The sequence below is a fragment of the Thermobia domestica genome, chromosome 5 (assembly GCF_964235325.1).
Source record: "Thermobia domestica chromosome 5, izTheDome1.hap1.1, whole genome shotgun sequence".
In the NCBI taxonomy this organism is placed as follows: Eukaryota; Metazoa; Arthropoda; class Insecta; order Zygentoma; family Lepismatidae; genus Thermobia; species Thermobia domestica.
The window spans coordinates 114,376,736-114,393,160 of NC_137458.1; the positions used below are offsets into that span (position 1 = coordinate 114,376,736).

General features: G+C 34.0%; 1 protein-coding gene across 1 annotated transcript in view; it reads right to left on the reverse strand.

Moving 5' to 3' along the window:
- Positions 1 to 16,425, reverse strand: part of LOC145686047 (potassium channel subfamily K member 1-like) — a 429,879-nt gene that overhangs the window by 178,677 nt on the left and 234,777 nt on the right. The window lies entirely within an intron of this gene.

Here is a 16,425-nt window from a genome sequence, read left to right on the forward strand (position 1 = left end):
AATATATTCTCATACAAGACAAAATTCAACTAAAAAGAATGTAACTTACATATAAGTCTTCGTCCTAAGTGAATTCTCATTTCTCGGTGGTAACGAGTTAAGCGAGTAGTCCTTCCCGTCTTCTTTCGAATAATCACCGCAAAATTTTGGGAAGTATTTATATGTATCAGAGAATTACTATCTCTGTCTTCAAATACATAAACAACTAGGACGTCACACATCCTTGAAGACTATTTTGGAGTTGTTTATGCATTTGAAAGTGTCTATATTTCAACAATACACTATGTTTATAGTTCTTTCAGTTCCTATACATACTCATACGAAAGTTTGTGGCATTTTAATTTATACAATAATTTTTTTTAATATTTCACAGATATAAACGTTAGTCAATACACAATATCACGGAAACGGTAAGTCATAAAGAGATGATATTGGTGTTAATTAATCCCTAATAGAATGTTAAACATTTTGGTAAAGGTAATAATTGATGGCCAGTGGCTAGTTGGACATTGGCCACTGGTCACAATTTGGTACCAAAATATTTGCCATCCTTTTAGATCTTGATCAACACCAATATGATCTCTCTATGACTTATGGTTCCCGAGATATGGCTTCTTAAATCTCTGGTAATCAGCCTTTTTTGGCCAATATCTCGGGAACGGTAAGAGTGACGCGAAAAATTTAATCACTTTCTCTGATTGTTTTTTATGCTTTATTGAATGCAGGGTTCAAAATTGAAAAAATCGCAAATAACAGACAGACGGACACACAGACAGACACACACACACACACACAGACAGACATAGAGAATTCAGTAACGAATTTTTTAAGTTCGAGTTAAGTTTTAAGTTGAAAATGAGAACTTAAAGTTATTTCAGTCTGGCTTTTGTTTTATTTGTCCTGTGCGATGGACTTGGAGAATGTTTCCCCTTGTGTATTTGCCAAGTGTGTATTTGAGTAATTATAGTGTTAACTTGGTTAATATTCTCCAATATGCTCCAATACGAATTTTACTTGCTCGGTTGTCAAACGAAAGCATTCTTTGAAATAAATTCACGCTGTGGAAGTTGATTCTGATTTATGCACTTTCTGAGGAATCTCATCCTTACTTGATTCATCACTTGATGAATATAATAACCTCCGAAACGTTTTCAAACGACAATGGCTCTTAGTCTGCTTTTTTGTACTTTCCTAAGTCAGTTAATATCTATATTTTTAATTATTGTATATTTGAGGCCGATGGTGGTTATTTTTAATAGAGTGATTTGGCGAAGGTCCTAAGCTTCCCCTATACGATTGGTGTGGAGACACATCACCCTTGGGCTCCCTTGCTATTATCCTGACAGATTTTCCATGATTTTTCCGTAAATGTATTTTATATAAAGATGAAGCTTAAATTCAAAGTATACTGTAGCTTAAATTGCTCGTTGAATTTTCTACTGATTATGACAAAGAATGGTAGCTATACATACATAACATTCTACAAGTAGACATTATTTATGGAAAACTTATATATGGCAATGTAAATAAGATTCCCTTCAGTATCTCACTTTTAGTGCAGAGAGCTTGGGCTCGATTCTCGATGGAGAGGGAGCAGGGGTGCTCATCCCCCCCAAAGCTGATGGCGCACTCCCCCCCAAAACTATTAATCTCTTCCCTCCTCAAAACTCAAGTCCTCTAAAAACAATTGCCCAGTGTAGCAGTAGTTTTTATAGTACTAGTAATTGTTATTTTTGTTGTTTTTATTTCCTGTAGTAGTATTATAGAATGCTTGTAGTAGTAGTAGGGGCAGTTGTAATTATAAAAATGGCATTACTTTTATTAGTAGTCTTGGTAGTGTAGAATACTAAATATGTTCTATAAGGATATTGAAGGGTATAAAAACTTCTACACACTGTGTATGGCACAGGTATTCTTTTTTTAAATTAGTAGTATTATTTTTTTCTTTACAGAATATTGATATAATTCCCTTGTACATGAAAAGTAAGACGCAAGTTACAAGTTATTGAGTTTGATACCAAAAGAAAATGTTATCCTCGAAATTAGCCTACAAAAATAAGTGATATCCAACAAAAAACATTCGTGTAAAAGAGCCAAGTACGAGTGGCCAAGTTCTGATGGACAACAGTTACAAACACTCACTGGCTCACTTCAAATTTAGATTTGAAACTTGGCTGTTGTCTGTATGGTTACCACTAGCTCACAATTATGTCAAACTACTTTATAATTTTCAACAGACAACATAGGAAAGTTTCAAAGCTAAATTTGAAAATGATTCCTTGAGTGTTTCTAACTGTTGTTCACCAGAACTTAACGCCATCCTTTCATATAGCAACTTGCGCGGTACTTCATTCATAGAGTTTCTAAGCAGGGGGTAGGGGGATTCATTCTCGAGATTTAAAAAAAAAAATCGCATCGTGTTCCAATGTTATTCTGACGACAGCAAAATTACTTATTCGACATTAGAGTAAAATTCTTCCCCAATTTTTTTTATTCCCCCCAATTTTTTTTCTCGATGGCACAACTTGTGCCATTAATCCCTCCTCCGTGTGGCCCTTCTCTCTTAAAACGAACCAACCTTTCCTTTCATACGGCTACTTGCGCGGTACTTCATTCATCGAGTATCGAAGCAGGGGGTACAGGGGTTCACCCCGGAAAATTTTTGAAAATTAGCTTCTCAAAATCGTATTTTAATGCTATTCCGACAGTAAAATTGCTAGTTCGAAAGTAGAGTAAAATCCCCCCCCCCAAATTTTTCTCAATGGCGCAGCTTGCGCCATACATCCCCCCCGTGGGCGGCCCTGAGAGGGAGTATATATCGGATAATAGTAAGTCCATGCTCCTCATATAGCCGGAAACATTAAAATGAATGTTAACTTTCAGTTACTATGCATTTCAGAGGTCAAATTGACCACTTAGGTATTCTTTTTTGTATTTTAAGTGTATAATTTTTTAAAAAATCTTACTGGTTCTTTCTGACATCTTGCAGTAGGCTCTTCTGTATTATTATTTTATATTTAGTTAATATTTTTAAAAAAAATAACGGTGTAGAATATAATTATTACATGTTCTACGTATTTCCATTTGGGGTGTTAATGTGACCATTTTTTCAATTTTGTTCTTTTTTGGTGGAATTTTGTACAAGGTTTCATATGCAAGTTATGACAGTTACTACACCGTCTCTTTATAAGCATAGGAAGAAGAAGAAAAAATATAAAAGAGGAAGAAAAAGTGTAAAAAAAAAGGCCTGATGTTTCTCTAATTCCTGGGAGATTTTTATTACGTCAGATAACTGATGTCTAAGGACTGCGTCTAGTCTGATAGGTTATTGTTATGAGGTCGAAATAGTCTGGTGAAAGATGAGTGGTCTCACAAACGATGAAATTTCGCAGGAACTTAATGTAGAGGAACAGGAATAACATTGTACGCGGATATGGGAGTGACAAGTTTGAAAAAAATGTACACAAAAGATGAACAGTTCCCCCTATTGTGTAAGTTTTGCAATGTAAGAGTTCCCCTATGGCATAAGTTTTGCAATGTTTATCAAAGTGCGCAAGTGCGCAAAAATAGAAATTTGTTATGAAAAATTGATAATAAAGTTACATTTCGTGAAAATATAAGAGAGATCTAATGTTTATGAAGTTTATGTATTAATACAATACTTACTTATTGTTAATACAAAGATGGAGCCCTTGTACCTAAATGAGAAATCATTAAGAAAATATTGCTTGAACATATTAATTATAGTCCTAGCAGTACGTTTCAAACAATGATTACAAAACAATGTTGGAAGAAGCAAGAAAATAGTCAAGGGGTCAAAATAATCCCCCAAATATAGTAACGTAGAAAAAATCCCAAATGAATCTAAAGGTTAAAAGCGTCTAGTTGACCAAAACTTTTCTATATATCTATCTTGTTCGTCCGCGAGAAAAGTCTCAAAAACTGCTTTGATCAATCATCAAATTCGGTCACGGTCAAAAGTGAGGAATCGGTTTCGCTTTTGGAGCATATATTCAAACCGGAAATAGTATAAATGAACCATTTCTGGTTTTAACGATGATCGCTAAAGAACGAAAACAGTAATAGGTAGAGAGATGGAGTTTCTGGAATCGAATAAGCGTCCGAGGAATACATTACTTCTCCATCCTAAACTCTCTAATAAATCCATTTCAACTTTCGATATCCATATTGATTTACATAGAGTAAAAATGATAACAGGCAGCGAAAATCGGTTTCTCAGAATCGATTTAGGTTTCTAAGAAAATGTACCATCTTCTTTCTTAATCTTTTATTCAAATCGGAAGTGGTGAAAATGAATCACTTCCGGCTTTAACGTTGATCGTATTGTATTGATAATTAGAGTACCATTCATAAAATGACAGTTGGTCTTCAATTTTGAAATCCGGCTATCGAGGAAGAAAGTGTAAAATATTACTATTTATTATTTGAAATACCTTAATACGGTTTCTTTTTAAAGACTGTTTATGTTATTAAGTGGACAAAATGAAAGTATCAGTGGAGAGTTGAAGAAGTTCATTGTAGCAAATCCGCTAACTTATCCGTTATCCGCAAACTAACTGAAAATATATCCACAGAAACTTATATTAATGCAGATATCCGCATCTGCTGAGACCTCTAACTACAGACTTCATATAACTTGAACGCACAGGATACAAGAAAAAAATAAAAGAAAGAAAGAAAGAAAGAAACTACAAATTGTTTTCCCCTGTAGATATTATGTCATTACCAAGAAAGTGAGTTTGAAAAGAACTTGCTGGAAAAATACCCTGCAAATTTCTAATTTCATTTGCTGGATGAATTGCTGTATCTGAGAAACTTTTACGAATCAACGTTCAAAGTGGAAAACGAGATGTCTTTACTTACGTTATTAAGTGAAATTCACTCGAGTAAGCTAGGATCTATTTTTAAACTGTTATATGTCTGTGTTGCATTTTGCACTCTACTTGGATTGGAGCAGTTTCTGAAGCAGAAAGAGTTTATTGAATTAGGAAGTCAACTTAAAAACTGGCAAAGTGTTGTGACTAGGGAGAAACGATTCAGCTCCTTTAGACGTTTAGCAACTGAACATAATCTTTCCTCTGGTAATTATTTCCGTAATGATTAATGTCTTTATATCTATTAAAGCTCTAAAAGTAATGTAGACGAAAACATTTATATTTTGGTGTTAATGTTTATATAGTTAATTGTTTATTGCATTCAGCTATTAGGAATGAACCTAAGCTACTAAATTAAACAAACAAACAAGCAAACAAAAAAAAAAAGCAAGGCAAGCTCCAGAATTCTACTTCTGTTTATCTCTTTCGTGCATGAATTGTGTTCTAATTTGACATGTGATTATTATATTTTTCTTACAAATCGTTCTTGATGTACTATCACATGTAACACCGAAAATTTTGAAATTTGATATTTTCTTAGCAGAATTTAATTACAGTGAAACCTCTCTAAAGCGGACAGGCGTGGGGAATCAAAAACTGTCCGCTATGGAGAGGTGTCCGCCTTAAAGAGGTTTCAATATTTTCTTACTTAAATTAGTAAACATTGTAATATGCAATTAGAAAAATAATATTTTTGCATGAATCATGTATTTACGATTATTACCAAAATGTTACTTTACCTGCCTTATCCTCCGCCATCCAATACTCTGTGTTCAAGGCACAACATGGAAATAAGATGTTATAGTTCTCTGCACTTTACATTTATCATTACTTACTGCTTTTTCAGTATGTTCTTTAATTTGTGGATTAATTGCAGTCCAGTAGTGTCTTTTTTTGAGACAATATGTGTACCCGCGGGCAAGAACTACCGTACTCGACTTCTGATTGATTAGATATTCCAGCTGGACAGCAAAATAATGTGTCATTCCAAATAGCGGGCAACTGTCAATCACTTTTGTGTCTAAAACTGGTTGGGTGGGAATAGAATGCAAGTAAAGGACATGAGAGTGTTGTTCAACAGAGAAGCTTTGTCTAGGTTGCTGAGCAGATAGTTGAGGAAGCAAAATGTTGTCAAAATACTTCCTTGGTGACACATATATGAATTACTAAAAATGTATTTTACAGTACTTTTCAACTTGTTTCTAGAGAAAGTGTCCGTAATACGGAGGTAAATAGTACCTATTAAAGACAGAAAAGACTGTCCGTGTCCGTACTAGAGAGTGTCCGCTTTAGAGAGGTTTGTCAATATGTTCTTTCCTATTATAGTGTTTGGGGATTACAAAATATGTCCGTTAAGGGAGGTGTCCGCTTTATAGAGGTGTCCGTTAGTAGAGGTTTTACTGTATCTTTATCTGTCCACTTGAATTGACTTCATGCATTTTGGGTAAGATAATCATTTCTGAATTGTGACACATAAAGTTTGTAAAATTACACTAAAAATAAATGGAATAAACGTTACATTTTAGAAAACTTGCTAAAGTGATTTTGGTACAAGTAATAAAAGTTAAAAATCAACATATTCAATAAAATCGTACATGTAACCACTACTCTGTGTCCTTACGGAAATTTCCACCCCCAAGCTTTCGGCTTCGTGGATATATATTGATATATGTTATGTCTACCCTTCAATGGCATGATTTGCCCGTCAATGTATTCATACCTTTCATTATTCACAGCAAATTCGAATCTCTCCTTCAGTTTATTCAGTACATACCGTAACTTATAAAGTTTGTCGTTCGCATCTCGAGGCTGTGAATTATCATAGAAATGAAGATATCTCCATATGAGGTCAAACCGGTTTACTGACATTACGTCAACTTCAACTTTACAACTTAAATCTTCGTCATAAGACCAACACTGTTGTCTTCCTTGCCATTTTGTTTCGCATACAGATTGTTCTGAAACAATGTAATTTACAATGTCATCTATATTATAAAAGAGAACGCACAAATCCTTTGTTAGCTCATCACGCTAATACGGCTGAACCAATTTCTTTCATTTTTGGGGGGTTATTAGGATTTGGACCCTAGATGGTTTTTATCATATCACTTTAATTTTTAATTACCAGTGTCTTGAGATAATTGACCATTCAAGTGTCCATACGTACAAATCCTTTGTTATTAGTTCATCATAGGTATAAAAATAAACGTATGTATATGCAACCCGCATGACCGTGTCACTCGGCGGGTTAACATAAATGACAGGCGATATAATGTTAACATTTACTGCAAGCATATTTCACGGGTATTAAACACATGAGATATGGAGTTGTGCATTTAAATTTTCATTTCAACCCAGCGAAGCGGGTAATATATGCTAGTCTGTAAATAACTGCGAAAACAAATCAATTTGTTCATTTCCTGTAATATTTACATTGTTATTTTTATGAAATGGAGAAACATTCTAAGAAAACTTATTGCCATATTTTGACCACCTCACTTTTGTTTGTTGTTGTCTTTGGTTGCTTCTACTCAGAGGAGGATCTTCAGTTTCATTTTCTTCATTTTCTTATGCTGATTCACTTCCGTCATCCTCAGTATACTGAGTAATATATGTTCAAGGCAGTTTGGGTGTACAGGTCTACATGTTCCTGATTTCAGTTTGATTTAAGGATAGATGGTCTTTATGGAAGGTGTCCTGAACATACCAATTTTGTCTGCCATAACGTGTTGGAGTCAAGTGTGATGACACCAACTGAAAATCGAACCCAAATTTCCACATATATTAGTCAGAAGTCTTGAAGAAGCTCATTAGTTGCCATAGAGGCTCCAATTATATTTTTGTGAGTGGCAAGCACAACTTTTTGCAAAAACAATCATACCTTCAATAGATGCATGAAGTCCACTAAAGTAGACAGATTGTTGCAGATAGCTGTGCTTCAAGTGCTTGCTGTCCACTACATGGGACATGTATGTTTAGATGATTTTTGTAGATACAAGAACAAAACCAGATAATATCATGATGTCAGCTTGTTTCAGACATTGTAACAAAGAAAAGAAAAAATATCACCTGCTTGGCACACCCTCCATAGAAGATGTCAGCAGATATTTCAGAAGAACTCTCCACGCCTTTTTCTTGCCTGTTTTAAGTATGCACCGACGACGTTACATCCCTGCTTTCAGAGTTTCACTCTAGGTGGCAGAAAAATTCAGATCGTCAGGCCACCCAGGTAACTTCTACTGAAAAAGAATGTACTTGGGGTGTGGGTAGAGAGTTCCGACAGAATACAATCGTAACCAATCAGCAGTGTCCACTTCAGTTATGCACGAAAGGGTTAATTTAGTGTCAGGGTGGTTAAAACCTCTCCACTATCTTATGGTAGCAATCTTACACTTACGATGTCATTGTAAGCACATCTGTTAAAAAGAATTGTTTCCTCATTCTAGAAAGAACATTGGTTCTCTAAGTAAATATACGTAGATGACGTCTCATTGTAGGGTTGCCATATTTCGAAAATTGAAATCCGGGACGCTACTAAATTACGAGAATCTTTGAAATGCTTAAAACGAAAGGAAGTGTTATATACTAATTTACTTTTTTCCATTAGATAGAGTTGTTCAAGTATTACGTAATCACATTTTTAGTCATGTTAATAGATCTCTTCCCTAGTTAAACAAGCGTAATCAGATGATTTACTCCCCCCTCCTGGTAAACATTTTTAAAAATTTCTCAGGATCTGTTCTGTTTCGTGGCTTTCAGAGTAGGTTTTTAGCTCGTTCAAGGTATGATGTTTCCTTTCACACGTTTTGTCTGCTCGTGTTGTATCCTTTTTTAGAACGGTCAAGTCATTGGCAATATATTCTGGTGGCTTTTGTTATCTTCAAAGAACTTCTTTTGTTGAATTTTTACTTTATTTCTGTCATTTATAACAAACTAACAACTCAATAGCTCGCAAGTATGCATTGATTAAAATATTTAAGAAGCAAGATGCAGATTGAAACAGAGTACTATAGTTAACAATAAGATTGACCAGTAAAATTTTTGTCCCTGGCCCAATGAAACGAATGCTTTGTTCAATATCAAAGAACTTAAATCGTAAACTTAATTAAATCCATGTTTTATGTATTCACGTTTCTTTTTCAACTTTTTAATTGTCATACTAAGAAGTAAAAGAGAATAATTATTTACCTAATCGTGTGAAAAAAGCAAACTATAATATTCCCTCTCCGAAATCCGGGACATTTAAGCGTCCCGAGAAATATTTTCGGGACGCCGGGACACAGATCTCGATTCAGTGAAGGTTTTGGATTTTCCGGGACGAATGGCAACCCTACTCACTGGTAATGTGAACAATCGTGAACAAACGATGACCAAACGATCTGCATGGTTTATTTTCGATTTCCAATAATCTTCAGGTACGTGAAGTTGGCACCACCCATTTTGTTTTTCGTATAAATTGTTTATAAATCGTGAACAAACGAAAATTTTATGTGAACAATCGTGAACAAACGATCTGCATGGTTTATTTTCGATTTTTGAAAATGGGTTCTGCTGCGTGAAGTTGGCACCGCCCATTTTGTTTTACGTATAAATTGTTTATAAATCGTGAACAAACGAAAATTTTATGTGAACAATCGTGAACAAACGATAAACAAACGATCTGCATGGTTTATTTTCAATTTCCGAAAATGGGTTCTGCCAAGTTCACGCACATGCTTTAGTTTCCTTCTATAACATTACAACAATAGTTTTTAGTGGTTTTAATTACAAGTCGCAGTTCCATTATTTTAAGTAGTGTTGCCAACTTAAATAAATTGCTAAATATTATTCTAAATATAGTGCAAATAACGTAACTAAACTGCAAAATATTTTTAAATTACTCGTAATTTATTTTATGGTGCAAGAATGTTTTCAAAAGACGATGTTTTTCGTAGTCTTTATAATGTTAATGTTAATGTCAAAGTTTTGGTTCCAGCAATACATGTAAATGCAAATTGTAACTGAAATTAAATGTAACTGATAACTGTTCAGTAACCTAGTTGTTCCCCTAAGCCTTAATCGTGATGTACACAGAACCATGGTTAATTAAAAGTTCTAATTACACCCTAGTTACATTTCACTTGTTTTAGTTTGACCACCGACCACCTCAAACTCGATCCATACCATGCTGTATGCAGTTATTCAAGGACTTACAGTTAGTAAGACACATTGTGTTTTTATTTTTTAGTTTGGTTTGTTTTAGTTTAATGTCCCACGATTATGCTAAGGCGTCTAAAGGAGACGTGGAGCTAATGATAATAATGGAATCCGAACCACTCTGGTCGTTCAACTGTACTCCCACCGGAAATCGAATTCGGGACCACGCGAACCGAAGTCAAGAGTGCTAGCCACTAGACCAAATGGAGTCCTCACATTGTGTTGAATTTAAGCATTGAGTCAGTGTTGTCAGATTCGAAGATCAAAAACTAGCGTGTCTATGCTCCTAAAGTAGCGGATTTGAACTATTTGTAGGACAAATATATATAGTAGAAATGAATTATTTGGCAACTAATGACTAGTACTAATGAAATGATTTTTAATATGGACTAGAAAATGTGCTGGACATATAGCAAGAAATTATGATCAATGAACAAAAACAATTCTAGACAGGATACCACGAGATAAAAAAAAAACAGCCTAGAAATCGTTCTTGTACAAGAAGGTTTGACGAAATCAAGGACAACTGAGGAGTAACCTGAGAAAGAAAGAATTGCTCAAGATAAATATTTGTAGAGAAGACTTGGAAAGACCTTCATCTAGCAGTGGGTTGATAATGGTTGATTATTATTTTATTATATCTGGACTTCAGAGGTAGACTAAACCAAGTCATAATTTCGTAATTTTACAAGAGAAGCGAAAAACCAGTTCCTTAAGTAAGACCTATAGTACTGTTTTTCAAACTATACTAAATAGATACAAAGTAATAGGATGCTTTTATACATATTATTACACCACTAAAAAGAACATGGTCTATTAAAAAAGTATTTTTAAAACATTTTCGAACAAAAAGTGACTTAGCATAGTCTATCTCTAAAGTTCATACATACATACGTACACACACACACACACACACATATATATATATATATATATATATATATATATATATATATATATATATATATATATATATATATATATATATATATATATATATATATATATATATATATATATATAAAATCACTTTTACTAGGTAAGGTAGGGTAAAAACGGATCCAAAATTCGAAAAAAAAATTTGATCCTTCATATTGCAGCAAAACTACGAAAATTAATAGAAAACTAGAAAGTTGAGAATCACTTGTTTTGCCGGGACAGAGAAAATAGATACATATAGCTCGAATTGCCTACATACTTATATAATATGTATGTCCATGTTTCGCAAGTAATTTTCAATCAATATAAAATTTCAACATAATGAACGCACGATTAGTTTTCTCGAATAAAGATCAAATGCACCGCTGAGAGTTCAGGAATAAGCTTAATCTATGTTACGGTACTGGATATATGCTTATGTAATATATTACGACCTTATGAACTTGTATAAGAAACAGAATGTACTTAAAGTGAAAGTGAACTATACGAAACATCGGACTTTGAATCTAACTTGTTTGGTGATCCAACCCGAGACCACAGATAGCAAAGATGAGTGCCGTAGCTCCCACCACAAAGTTCAGGAAGTTCGTGTTATAAGGTGGCAATTAAACACTGAGATGTGAAACGGTAATAAAGCATTTGATCAATTTTAAACAAAATATATTGTAGTAATAATTTACTGTATTTGTTAAGATAATGAATATTATATTCTGTTTTTAAAATGACAGTCAAAGCAGAATGTATTGGATAATAACTGAGAAATTGTAAAATTTCAACTTCGGTACGATTAAATACATTCGTGCTGCTAGGTGTTGCGTTATTCGTTAGAAGGTATTGAACAATTCTGATTCAAAGGAAAGAAATAAACTACTGCATAGTACTGGGTTAATTTAATAGAGTTTAATTGTATAGGCAGTACTGAAGCTATTTGAGACAAACTCTATTGCTGAAAGTGAAATATGAGTTACTATTAGGGTTTCATCCCGGGTATGTTATACCCACTGATGATTGAACCTGGAACACACACATGGAAAGCTTTAGCGCTAGCAAATTAGCTACGAAGAGGTACACCATACCATAATTCTAAGTCAAGAATGAAGGCAAAAAATAAGAAGCGGAAACGACAGACTGTACGATAATAATACTTACACAATTTTTAATAATAATAATTTCACACTATATATTTCGAGACTTTCGAGACGAGACCCGAGACGAGACCGAGACTTGGCCTTCGAGACCGAGACCGAGACCGAGATCGAGACAGGTATCTGTTAACCGAGACGAGACCGAGACCGAGACGGCGATTTTTGATTCGAGACGAGATCGAGACCGAGGCCGCTACTTATCAACCGAGACGAGACCGAGACTGTATAAAGTCTCGTCTCGTCTCGTCTCGATACCATCCCTACCATCTCTCTTAACCCTCTATTCAAACACAAAGTGGCAAAAATCAAACACTTGCGGTTTAAACGTTTATCGCGATACAGTAAAAACGGAAATATGTGTCGAGATCTAGAAGGGGTTTTCTGCAATCAAATAAGAGTCCCAAAAGATATTGTACCCAATCTAGTCTTCCTACTAAAACCGGAAATGGTAGGAATCTATCTACGGTATGAATTTTGAACCTTTTCGACTGGATCGAGAAGCTAATAATGAAAAATATTAGTTGAACAAATTAAACTTTCGTTACAAAAAAAATCAATAAACTATTTTTTTAGTAAAATTACCATGTATCGTTAGCGAATGATTTGTTATAATGTGACTGTTAATTTACAAATGAGGTTATCACGAGAAATACATTTTATATAATATTAAAATAATAATGATTGAGATACTAAATAATCGATCATGAATTATAATCAATCATTGTTCTTCACGAACCACATTTCTCATATTACACTTTGATCATAATTTGACACCGATATTTCGTTAAAGTCTTATGAGTACTTTGTAGGTATTAATGCTGAATAAGTTATTTTAAAAATAAACATAAACGAAATGCGTTATTGCTACTTGTAGGTTAAGATGTGCACTCTTAAAGTTTCATTTATCTTTCCACAGTTGAATTCACTTTCCGAGTGGAAGTGGAAGATAATCTTTCTAAGTTTCAACTCCTGGTTTAATGGGTGAGAATTATTCCGTCCAACACTCGGAGTTCCATCATTGTCTGGTGTTTCTGATGAATAATAAAGGAAGTGGAGTTATTAAACCCACTTCTTCCCTGTGGAGTCTCCCCATCCTGCTGTTTCATCTGTGACTTGGGTCACTAATTACGCATGACCTCCAAATGGACGTTTGCAACGTTATTAGGAACATTTTAAAGCTGAAACGAGTAGATTGTCCGTTATAGTGTTGGTCATTTTTTATATTGCCAAATGAAGTTTTAATCACAAAGCTACTTTGTACGTGCGGAGATACATGTTTTTCTTTCATTCTTTTTTTTTTAAAAAAAAAAGAAAAATCGTATTGCTGCGCTTTTGAGGCTTCCTTCTTTCCGTCCTAAAAACAAGAAATATTGGATATAATGACGCCATGCAAGCACTGTTCAATAACTGTTTGCAGGAATAAGAGGGGACGGTTTTTTTAGTGATGATGCGTTTACCTCTGGTGCCAGGGGTTTCTAGTTCGATCTCAGGTCAAGTCAATTTGTAGTGGACAAGATCGTGTTGGCGATTTTTCTGTTAACATCTATTTACACTTTGTCTCTGGGACAAAGGAAATAAATTAATCCTAATTAGCCAAAAGAAGTACGAGTATTTCAAGTTTACAGATAAAAAAAGAACTTCGTAGTATGGTAGGATCTTCCCTTTTTTGCAGACATTATGTTTGATAAAATTTTGCCTTCGATATTTGATCTTTTATCTTAGAGAAGTGAAACCTCCCTTAATGGAGAACCTTCGAAACACGCAGGTATTTTTGTCCCGGTAAAAATGTATGTATTATTACTGGACAAACCCTCTCTTTTACAGACTCCCTGCTATGAACATGGACAGTCTTCCTTTTATCCGAACTCTTTAGTAACCTTGTTATAGCATACGGAAATTACGCTCAGTTCATACTATTTGGCAATAAATACTTTCTGCAAAGTAAAAATAAATCTTAGCTACAATACAGTTACAATACTGCGGTAATCAATACCATTAAGAGAAGATATCCATTCACATCATCTTATGCAAAAAGAAAGCCTTCCCTGAAGCTCGAATTGAAACACCCACCCTGAAGAAAAATATGTTCAACATAAAAAGACTTGACGCATCAACATGCATCAATTGATATTTTGCTATGTGAAATATGCTTGTTAACTTAACAACGGTCGATCTGGATAACGCTAAGAAATAATATGGAAATATGATTGCCTACTCCTTCTACATGAAGTTAAGAAAAATAAAGTCTTTATTCAAATATAAAGAAAAAATGCGAAATTAATCATAATACAGTAAACCTTTGTAGACTTTGAAGATAATGGGGAAGTCCCAAACAACAGTGTTAAAACATCTTTAGAATAATAATTGAAAGAAACGGTGTGCTGAAACGAAATCCATGTAAATGCATAGTGATTCTACCTTACGCGTCTAAGATTACATGTTGCAGCCTGGTTATAAACTTAACAATAAAGGTGAGAGAGTACATTTCGTGTAAGGCATTGAAATCCCACCCAATAACTTCTCATCACGATGATTTGCTAAATAAACGCAATCTCAGCTAATTCAAAACGGTGTAGCTAATTCAAAACGCAATTCAGCTAGTCCAGCGTGTTTCAATCTTCCTTTAAGTTTTTGGTACATTAACTGTGTAATTATAAATCTTACTGCAACTCTATGAAATTATAAAAGTTTTTACTTTTCCCGCCTAACTGGTGTCAAGTTACTTTGTGTTTTTGATGATAAAGAAACGTTACCTACGCACCTGAAATTAAGTGACTATCAAATAACGAAAAATAACTATAAGGTAAGAGGATACAATTTTGAATACTTCAGAAATGTTTATTTTTTAAACAAACAAAACAAAAACAGATCACAATTTTTGGTAAACTCGAAGGTTTAAACTCATGTATTGTGTTACAGAAATATGAACAAGAAACAATTGTTATACTTCGGAAAGAAATGTTCAGATATGTACCACATCAGAGACAATTCTCAACATTGATAAGTACAATTTCTTTAACTGACAACTTCATTTCCGAAGTTGCCAATTCTCCGTTCGTTACAACTCGTCACCCATTTTCTTTTCCCCACCTGGTCCCAGTGCGATCTCTACTGACTAAATTTTTACTGATCTTTACCGACTCTAAAGGAAAGTTTCAATATTATTGAAATTGTCCCTTCTTTCCCCTTAGTAGCAGAATTTTCAGAAATGATTAAATACGTGTTTTCTTATTTTTAATAAAAGTCTATGTACCAGCGAATGCGAATCCTCACATTCGTCACTTTCTGATTGAAGAAAGAGAAATTTGAGTATTTTAGAAATGTTCCCGTTTCCCTCCTTAAGAGTGAAATTTTCAGAAACTCTCAACCACATCTTTAGTTATTGTCAATGGAGACTTTATATGTTGCGTCTTATCATTCAAACTTCAAAGATCCGTGAAATACACTACTCTTAGAAAAACTTTGAAACCTTCTTTAGCCCTTAAAAAATGTATTTCAAAAATTCCTTCCTTATCCCTTGTTTTCGTGTTTCTCCCCAAAGACACAAGAACTACGTATAGTAGTATGGCATGGCCGACGATGATCAGTCACTCACTTCTACTCTTTTATATAAAATTATAGATTAGGACTCTAGCCTGTGCTAATTGCTTCTAAAGTGCTTTTTATGCTTTTTGTGCTTTTGGGTTGCTCTACTTAATATCATAAAAAACGTTAAAAACAAAACTAAGAAGGTTGAGCTTAATAGAAAAAGTCAAAGAATATACTGGGTTCACAACAAAGGCGCAAATCTATCTTCAACATTGGAGGGGACGGGTAAGACGTTCCCATATATATATATATATATATATATATATATATATATATATATATATATATATATATATATATATATATATATATATATATATATATATATGTTCAAAATATTTAACAATGAAGTTGAAAAACAATGCTGTGAAGGATCAGGGGAGCAGAATTGTCTTCAGTGACGTATTTAGGAGGCTATCGGGCTCATTCTCCCCTCGAAATAATTTGTTAGTTTTACGCATTCCACGTACAACAATAATCCTTCTTACCATTTCTAGGAATGTCATTGACTTTCCATTTTCTTATGCTTTTTGTTCAGAAACAATACTGTATTTGTCAAATTTCATTCCATGTAAGAACTGCGTCCTTTTGTTCTTTCTTTCGTCCTTTCTACTTTTCTGTTTCTTTTTCTTGACGTTACTTTCTTTCATTTCGCCTATCAT